Raw genomic sequence first — 9661 nt, 5'->3', positions numbered from 1 at the left:
CTTTTCTGCTTTCATTTTTAAATTATCTTGAAATCTTGCTTCTGCAGGACTTTTCTGTCAACATGTGTCAATTTCGTGAGACTTGGTTTAGTAAAAGCAATAAATCATCTTTCATGTTCACTAAAATGCACTATGTGGAAAGGTCTAAGAGCAAACACCCACGTGAGGAACAGAGGCAATGCGCTGCCAGGGGCCTCTCACCCTCCCTTCAGAGACTCCACTCCCCCCACAGGATGTGGCCCTTAGACCGAGGCTGTCAATCCACTATCTCATAGAAAATCTCAATTCCTTATTTAAAAAATAAATAAAATTAAACAGCAATAGAAGTTCTTGTGTTTGTTATGTACCCCATTCATTGGCTCTTCTTGTGCGCGTCCTTGTTGTTGTTGGGTGCTGTCAAGTGGATTCCAACTCATAGTGAACCCATGTGACAGAGTAGAACTGCCCCATAGAGTTTTCTAGGCTGAAATATTTACACAAGCAGATTTCCACATCTTTTCTCCAGCAGAGCCACTGGGTGGATTCTGTTAACAGCTGAATGTGTAGCAGCTCCACCAGGGTCGGAGACCAATAATCTATGTGAAAAAAGATGGCATGCCTTGGACTAGGTTGATAGCATTTGACATGACGCAAAGCATTACTTTTTGTGGTGAGTGGTATTAGAAGACTACAACCTGTGTACTAAATGTGCTTATCCCTATTGGATTGCCATAGCTTCCAGGGCTTTTCAGCATTCAGAGCTAAAAAAAAAAATATTAGTTTTTGAAAAGAAAATAGCTCAAAGCCATGATATTTCTAATTAATATTTAATATTCCAGTGTTATTTAACTTTTTTAATTTTAATTGTACTGCTTTTCTCTTTATACTGAAAAACTTTGGTTCCTAAAAAAGTAGCCTAATTACTCATTTTGACTACTTCCCCTCCCATTAATACTACTACTAACAGACTACTGAGTAACGTGAAATATTTCTCTGCTACTCTCTTTGTCTTTACAATACATTTCACCCAAGGTCGTACACTCAAAACACGATGTTTAAAGTCATTTGAAATATTTCATCTCCTCCATCCTGTTCCTTTATTTCCCATAGAAGTAATCATTTTTATTCTGTAAAATGTACCAGTCTACTTTTCTTTTTCCAAATAAAAGCCAACATGTCTTATAAATGTATGCGTGTGTAGATATGTATTCTCCCCCTAACCTTTTCTTACAAGGGCAGCATACTACTTACACTCTTCTGCACTATGCTTTTTTTCACTTGGCAATATGTCCGGAGAGCCCACTCAGCGTCAGTGTACAGACATTTCCCCCATTCCTTTTTTGATTGCCTAGTAGTCCCTCATGTGGAGGGACCTTCGCATTGTTTCTGGCCTCTTGCTATTACACATAATGATTCGGTGATTAACCTTGCCTGCATGTCATTTCACGTTTGCTAGGGAATTGCTGGGTCAAAGGGTAAGTGCATATGTAATTTTTCAAACTATTCCCAGATTCTAGGGGCGGTAGAATTTTCATATACCTTTTAATTTTAAAAATAGAATAGGGCTATGCCAGTCTCATGCACTTTTTATATTTAAAAAACATCATTTTGGGGACAATAATTACATATGTTGTTCAATATATAATGTAATAACTCACTAAACAAATTTCTCAAGTTTAGTAAAAACCATGTGTTCCTTGATAACCTGGCACTCTTCTTTCAATTAATAAGCTATAAATGAAGGGAAAAGGCCAAGAGTTTGCCTCTCTTCCACAAGGGAGAGGGTTGGGGGTCAGAGAGATTCAACTAGGATTGGTGCCACATTGCCATTTTGCTGTAATGAGCCACTTGCTCCTGCAGGGTCAGCTCCACGGTGTAAGGACTGCTCAGGAGGAAGTCAGTGCTGCCTGGTACAGCCACGCCAAGGTCCCTCTCTCAGAAGGAACTGGGTCAGAGTCACATGACAGTGGGGATAACATTTCCTCACAAGAGCATAGGCTGCTGTTTCTGGGAGAGCCCATGTTTGCCTTGTCACAATGTGCTTGTTTCTGATGAGGTCCTCAGCCATAGCACTCATCGGTAGGGAAGGCTGAATAAAATGAATTCAGGTCACCCAGCATCCTCCCCATTTCTTCACCTTCAGAGGTGTGCAGGACTAGAAGGATGAGACCTCATTAGCATCTGTCAGACCTAAATCTGAGGGGCAGCTATAATTTGTGAAACACACCACACATATCAATGAATGGAGCTCCACCTTCTGTGGAGATGGATAGAACTTCCAGGAGGCTAGAAAGAGGACGAAGTAATGTGAAAAAGGAAGGACTGGCAAGAGAAAGAAAAGCTGGGAGAGAGCTATAGTGGACAGGTAAGCAATCCCTTGAGAAAAGGTTTAAGTTAGTGAGACGTCCCCATTTTACGTGAATTATGATAAGGAGAAATTTAAATAAAGTCCTAAATTCTGGTTCTTCTCAGTGGAACTGGGTTGTGAGATCTACCGTTGAGTCCAGTTTGTGATTTTTGTAGGGAAAACCATTGAGGAAGAAGTTATCCTGCATGAAAGCCAGGGCCACCATGGCAATCACCAGCATTGGACTAAATCATGATTCAGGATGGTGCTTCTTTCCCAGTTATACTTACAGTGTCTCTTCAAGCTCTCTATGTGGGAGGCATAAAAATATTTATGTTCAGGTTGAACAACATGATAAACATAATTAATGCCAATGAATTGTACATGTGAAGAATTTTGAAATGGCAAATGTTTTGTTGCATACGTATTTACCACAACAAATACAAATAGATAAATTTATGCTCAACTGCGGCAATTTTCCTCAATCAGAACTTCTTGATGTAGTTCCTTTTCCTCTTTCATCAGGGAAATACATTTTATATTGTTACCTCAAAATATTTTTTTGGAGTTAAATGGAGGAGGATGGAAAGATGGGGGAAGAATGCAGGGAATGTGGGGAAGCAATTTAAAAAATAAAAGAAAAAGAGAAGTTGATGTCTTTCAGTGATGAATTAGTTCATTGGTTTAGAAAGGTAGTTAGTTTCTTACCAAAATTATGTTACCAGTTCTGAATCTATTAAAAACCCCTATGGAAAATAAAAAACTATTAGATATATTTTAAAACAAAGCAATGGATTGTAATCATTTATTGAAAGAAAAAATAATACAGCAGAGCTCAAAAGGCTACATTTGTTATGCTTCATTAGGACAGAAGTTTACACAGGTTTTATGTATGTACACACTTAACGGCATTTTATTACAACATTGAAGGCACCTTTCACTGCCACGGGGTTAGGCAATGAATAACATTGATCCAAATTATCTGGTTTTTTAAAAAAATATTATCTAAATAATACAATATTTTAAGATTACAAAAATATTTGAAACATATGTAGATATTTTAAAAAACATACTGGTTTCCTATGTGCATCACAATTATTTCTAATTCTCAAAATATTATGGCACCGAAATTCCATTTGTCAAATAATATAAGACAAGACGTTGTAATATGTAACCAAGCACCAGTTTATCTCAGCATTTTTATTCTCCATGAAAACCAAGAGGCTGCTAATACATGCAAAGTGAAGCGAGCATCTAAAAGAATCATCCAAATAATTTAAGTCCTCAAAAGCACCTTTTTTCCTTTAGTTAACTGATTGTTTTCAAGAAAATGAGGAGGACTTGGGTGATTTAATTCAATGTTGTTCTGTTTTATGGACTCCTCAGGCTCTGAGAAGAAACTTCCCAGGTTCTGGGAGAGGCGTGAGGGATAAGAATGTCCATTTATTGTGCTTTATATGCTTTTGTATATGATTTTGATCGTACAAAGTGTTCTGTTTCTTTACGAAAATACAAATTTGTAAAACAGCTTCAAAGCTATTTGTTCAAGGCTATTTCTTAAACTACACACAGTTTAAGAAACATCTCTGTTAAAAGCAGATTATCACATCCAGTCAATTAAACATCTCATCTGAAAATTGACTTAAGAATATTGCAGTACAGGTGTTAGAATTCCAAGTTTTTATGTTCAACATTTGTTAGTCTGGGAGAACTCTGAATGAAATTTCATCATTAGCTTAGAAGTATGACCCAATAATATTCCCGAATTATAGGTTATAATCGAAAGGGGGAGAGACTATACCTCCTACGTAGAAATAATTGTTATATCAATATATTTATTTTTATCTTATGTACTACACTAAAAAATAAAGCATTACTTTTGAAAGTGAGATACAATTATGGTTCTATTTGCTAACCATAATGCTCGTTTTATTTACGATGTTAACCAAGTGGAAAAATATATTTTAGCAATACCTGGTCTAAAAAAAAAAAAAAAAAGACAAAAGCTAAAACAGTTTATTAACCTTCATGGAACTGGAAAATCATGAGAAACATTATTAGTTAGGAAAATGGGTGCCAACGTACATTAACTCACTTAGAAAAGTATGTTAATAGAGTTAAGCATTTTTAAATGCTGTCAGGTTTAGGGAGTAACAGGGGATTCTAATATTGTGCGACATATTTTGATTGAGCAGAAACGGTTTATTCTGCAAGCCAAGCAGCCATCAAGAATTTGTCTTACAACCACTAGAGGGCGCCAGTGCCTGCACCATGAATATTGTACGTGTTTTTTTTTACTCTAACCCTCAGGTGGTGCTTGAATTCGAACATTGCTAAGCTTAAAGGGTTTTTTTTTTTTTTTTAAGTTTAAAGGAAAAAAAAAATTGATAACTTCTAAAGAAGTATATTTACATTCTGTAACACCTAAATAATGCTGGATGTTACAGAAAAAAATAGTCCACTACCATGTTTTTGGTTAAAATTAATTTATCATAGGATTTTATTTAATATTTCTGAATCAGGAATTGAATGGGTAAACCTAACACTTTTAACAATGAATAGAGAGCATCAGTAATGCTATTAATGCTACCAATTCATTTAGCACCATATATTTAGCACCAAAACAGATGTTGATTGTTCACATGTAATAAAAACTTTGCAGCAAGGGTATGGTGGTTACACTGTGTTTCCAGCACCACTAACCAGTGAATTATAAAACTTTCTAAGCTTTTGATTGACCTCTCATAAGTCAAAGTTAAACCATGACATAATTTTTAGAAAATCATTTTGCATGTATTTAAGTATGTTTTGGTAGATAAAGCCTAAGTTTGAATACCTTACCCAAAACATATAATGACAATATGGGGGAGGGGGGACAGCATATAAAAGCAAAGATACTTTTAGGCATTGATAGAAATCTAACTTTACACTCTGGTAGGTAAAGGTTTCCATACACATCAAGGTTTGCATGCTATGGAACTGTGGAACCTCAGAATAATGATACACAGGAACCAAACATAGACCAAAGTCTAAGCATGGCTTTCGTTCATAGACTCAGTCAAATTATCTGTTGAGCTTGTGCACTGATTTAATAAATAGGATATGAGCACAAAACACACTGGCTTAAAATGTGTATTAGAGTTATTTATGTCAATTCTCTAAGTTGATTTAACACAAATATGTATATTTTTGTTGTGCATCCTCGAATCGAAATCAACCCATAGTGACCCCATGTGAGAGGGTAAAACTGCCCCTTTTTTTTTTTTTTTTTTATAGGGCTTTCTAGACTGTAATCTAATGATGCAGTAGTTAAAGTGCTTGGTGGCTAACTGAAATGTTGGCAGTTCGAACCCAGTAGCAGCTCTGGGCGAGGAAGATGTGGCAGTCTGCTTCTATACCGATTTACAGCCTTGGAAACTCTATAGGACAGTTCTACTCTGTACTACAGAATTACTGTGAATTGGACTTGACTGGATGGTAGTGGGTTTGGCTTTTTTTTTCTATTTTGAAAATCTTTATAGGAGCAGATCGTCTGGTCTTTCCCCTAAGGGGCTGTTGGGTGGCTTCAAACTGCCAACCTTTTGGTTAGCAGCCAAAAGCTTAGCCCTTGCTCCACCAGGACTCCTTTACTACCTCTTAGTAAGAGCTCAGCTGCTAACCAAAATGTCTGCAGTTCGAATCCACCAGCCGCTCTTTGGAAACCCAATGGGGCAGTTCTACTCTGTCCTATAGGGTTGTCATGAGTCAGAATCAACGCCAAGGCAACGGGTATGATATGGTAGTCAGTAGAAATGTTAAAAAAAAAAAAAAAAAAGTCATACCACAGATATTTTAATAAAACTTTGTCACATGGGGTCACTGTGAGTTGAAATCAATTGGATGGTACTCAACACCAAGAAGTAATATGAAAAAATCTATACCATAGAGAGGATCAATGCTGTACAAACGTCTGCCAACTACTATTTCTTTTGAATGAAGCCGTTTCAAATGAAAACCTCAACGCTGATTAGTTAAAGCTGCTCTTAGGAAATAGCTTATACCCAGACCCTTCTGCCTCTGGAAATTACAGTGAGAAATAGCTATTCTAGCACCATTGTTGAATGCTGTGAAAAATATCACATACTGGGTCGATATTAGCACACTTTTGTCTGCTTTAGCCTGGAAAAATTAAACATTTCACATGGCCATTTTGTATTACCAACTTTAAAAGTACAGATAGAATAACAAATATACCCGTTATATTTTCATCTGACTTGTTAAATTATAAATAAACTTATATCCTACTCTTAATCTATGTTTGATGATTTATTTGGATTTTTGATACATTCAAAGCTTTACATTTAAGACATTTTTGTCTTAAGAAAACATGGAAAGATGTAATTTCTCTAAACTGGTGCAATCGTAGACTTTTTTTTAAAGCTAATTCTAAAAATCCGTTCTTATAAACATTTTTTAAATATTTTTTACTTAACGGCCAACTATGTGGGATGCTGGGATAAACACAAAGTAGAATTAGACAGAGTTCCTGCCAAAGAGGAGCTCGTGAAAACTTTAATTTTATCTCAAATAAAAGTTGCACAATATTAACAATAATTTCAATACTCATAAATTTCTATTAAGATGGTCATTTTACCTTCATAGGAACTTCTTTGAAATGTGTAATAAAAGTCATTATTCCTCTCTAGAACTGAAAAAAGAAAAAAGCAGACCAGCAACAGAACTGAAACAAACAAACAAAAATCCATCTTCTGTTTAGTGTCACTGTTTCTATAGAGCGAATGTAACAAAGTGGAGGATGGAAACACTTTTCTAGATAAATCGAGCAAACATCCCACTAATGGGATTCTCCTCTAATTGCCTAGATATCTTAGAGAAAAGTTGGACTGGGGCCTGAATTTTATAATTATTTCAGTTCTCCATTTTATTCCCCAAATATCTACTTGGAATGGCATCTATGCATGTTGCCACAAAGGCAGAGTAGTATGATAACAAGCATTTGGTCACCATATTCAATTTGTGAAAGTTATCAGGCCATTTGTTTATCATTATGTAGACCTAATCTCCACATGGTTGATTCTTCTCCAATGAATGGATTTAATTAGGTGGCAGTCAACTTTGAAAGTGTTTTCCCTAAGAAACTGCAAATGTATGGGCAATTTTAAACAATAGCTTCCTCCTGTTACTTACACTCTGAAACTAATCATGTTTACTTGTTCTCTAGTTCTATGGAAGCATTACATAACCTGCATTAACAAGTACACGCACACATACACACACACATGCATTTGAAACGTAATGTGTTAAGTGTTTTGACCCAGATGTGCTCTCCTGAGATTTCCTGAATAAGGAAATTCTGCATTTCCAAAATCACATGAGTGAAATTTTCACAGTGACTGTCACTTCACAGATTTCCACAGTCAAATCTAATGAAGAACAGAAAAATTCTTCTTCTATTTGGTTTAGAAATACAGACCTATACCAGTCTAGGCTGAATTCAACATGGGAAAGATTGTCTGAATAGCTGCTTAAGTCCGAGGATTCAGTGGTTCTAGTTAAGGAGCCCTGGTGGTTCAGTGGTTAAGAGCTCAGCTGCTAACCAAAAGGTCGGCAGTTCAAATCCACCAGCTGCTCCTTGGAAACCCTGTGGGGTAGTTCTACTGTGTTGTATAGGGTCGTTATGAGTCGGAATCGACTCGAGAGCAGTACATATATGACTCAAAAAAAGGGAAAAGCAGAAAAACTGTATCTCTCAGCCAACTCTGAAGAGCAATGCTACTAAATTTAACTTTAATTTATGAAATCTTGTGGTTAATCAATTTTAGTTTATCCTAGGAAAAAAATGTATATATCCAACAGTGTCCTTTGATCCCCTTTTTGATTTAACTCACTATATTGTTCTAGCCAGCAGTCACTGGGAATCATTACTCATGTAAAGCCTGTGCCTAGAACTTGAGAGTCAACTGTTGTTGTTGTTGTCTACAGCAATGTCAGTAGAAACCAATTGTGGTAATTAGTCCTCAGGAAAGTATCCGAAGAGGGTTACTTTAAGATCATAATTGCATGTGCTCTGAACATAGCATATTTAATATGACACTCAAAGACCTAAGATGATAAATAATTTGGCTCTCACCAAATAAAGACAAACAAAATCCCTCGGCATCCCATACGTTTTTTTCTGTCATCTTTCACCTTCTCCTAACAGGCCTCAAGATTTCCTAGACCCTCATGTAAGTCCCACTGAAGCTCTCGACCTGGTGTTTTTGTGCAATAACCCCATTTCTGTGATATTTCATACCTATTCCTCAAATTTCACCTGTCTTGGCCCTCACTGGCTTTCTTAGCGTCTTGCTTCCTGCTTTCCACTTTGAAAAGTCACAGCGCTCCATTCTGATCCAGTATTACGTGGGCGGCCCTTCTAGTTCCAAATACTGTAGCTCAATTTTAATATTATCCAGAAGCTCCCATATTACACAGTATGGTATATCACCTATCCCACCAACAGGGGTATACAGATGTTATATTTACTTCCTCAAACCTGCATGAAAATCTATTTGCTAAAAAATAATAATTTTACAGCAAATTACTGGGTTGCATTATTTTCTGAGCATTTTTCTGAGCATTTTGTAGACAGGAACTATATCTCATTATCTTTGCATTATCTTAACACAGCTATCAGAGTGTTTTGTACAATGTAAGTACTCAACACATGACCACTGATTAAAAACAAAAAAAAAAGACTAAACAAAAGCCACAATTTGGAAACTTACATAAGAACTTACATGAGTTGAGCTTACCCTTTGCTGGGCTTAAATAAATTATTTCCAGAATGAAATCCTTGGGTACTTAATTGAATTCTTATTTCCAGATAGCTCTCAGTGCTATTTTGTACACTATCATACTGTAGGTATTATAAAAATGGGTGCTGAAAATGTCCAGCACCTCATACATAGTTTATATATTTTTAAAATTTCCCACCAATCTGGCTATTAAATCATGTTATTATCTGTGTGTTACATCATATATTGTGTGTGTGTGTGTGTGTGTGTGTGTGTGTATACACATTGCAGGTTATTCCTTAGGAACATAATAACCCAATCCCTTTGGAAAGTAAGTTTGGAATACGATGCATCTACTATGTCATCACTACAATACAGTATTTTAAGTTAGGCTTAGAAGTCAGAAAATAGAAACAATATTTTGATTACCTCAAAGAGTTAAACAAACATACTAAATAAACATTAATTTATACAAATTAATACTAAAAGTAAAACAAGATTATCATAAAGTATGTATAATATGTGCAAAATTCAATATACATATATGCCTATGATCCCC

This window comes from Loxodonta africana, chromosome 14, assembly GCF_030014295.1.
Source record: "Loxodonta africana isolate mLoxAfr1 chromosome 14, mLoxAfr1.hap2, whole genome shotgun sequence".
NCBI lineage: Eukaryota > Metazoa > Chordata > Mammalia > Proboscidea > Elephantidae > Loxodonta > Loxodonta africana.
The sequence above is the reverse complement of the archived record's forward strand: the minus strand, read 5'-3'. Positions refer to the sequence as shown.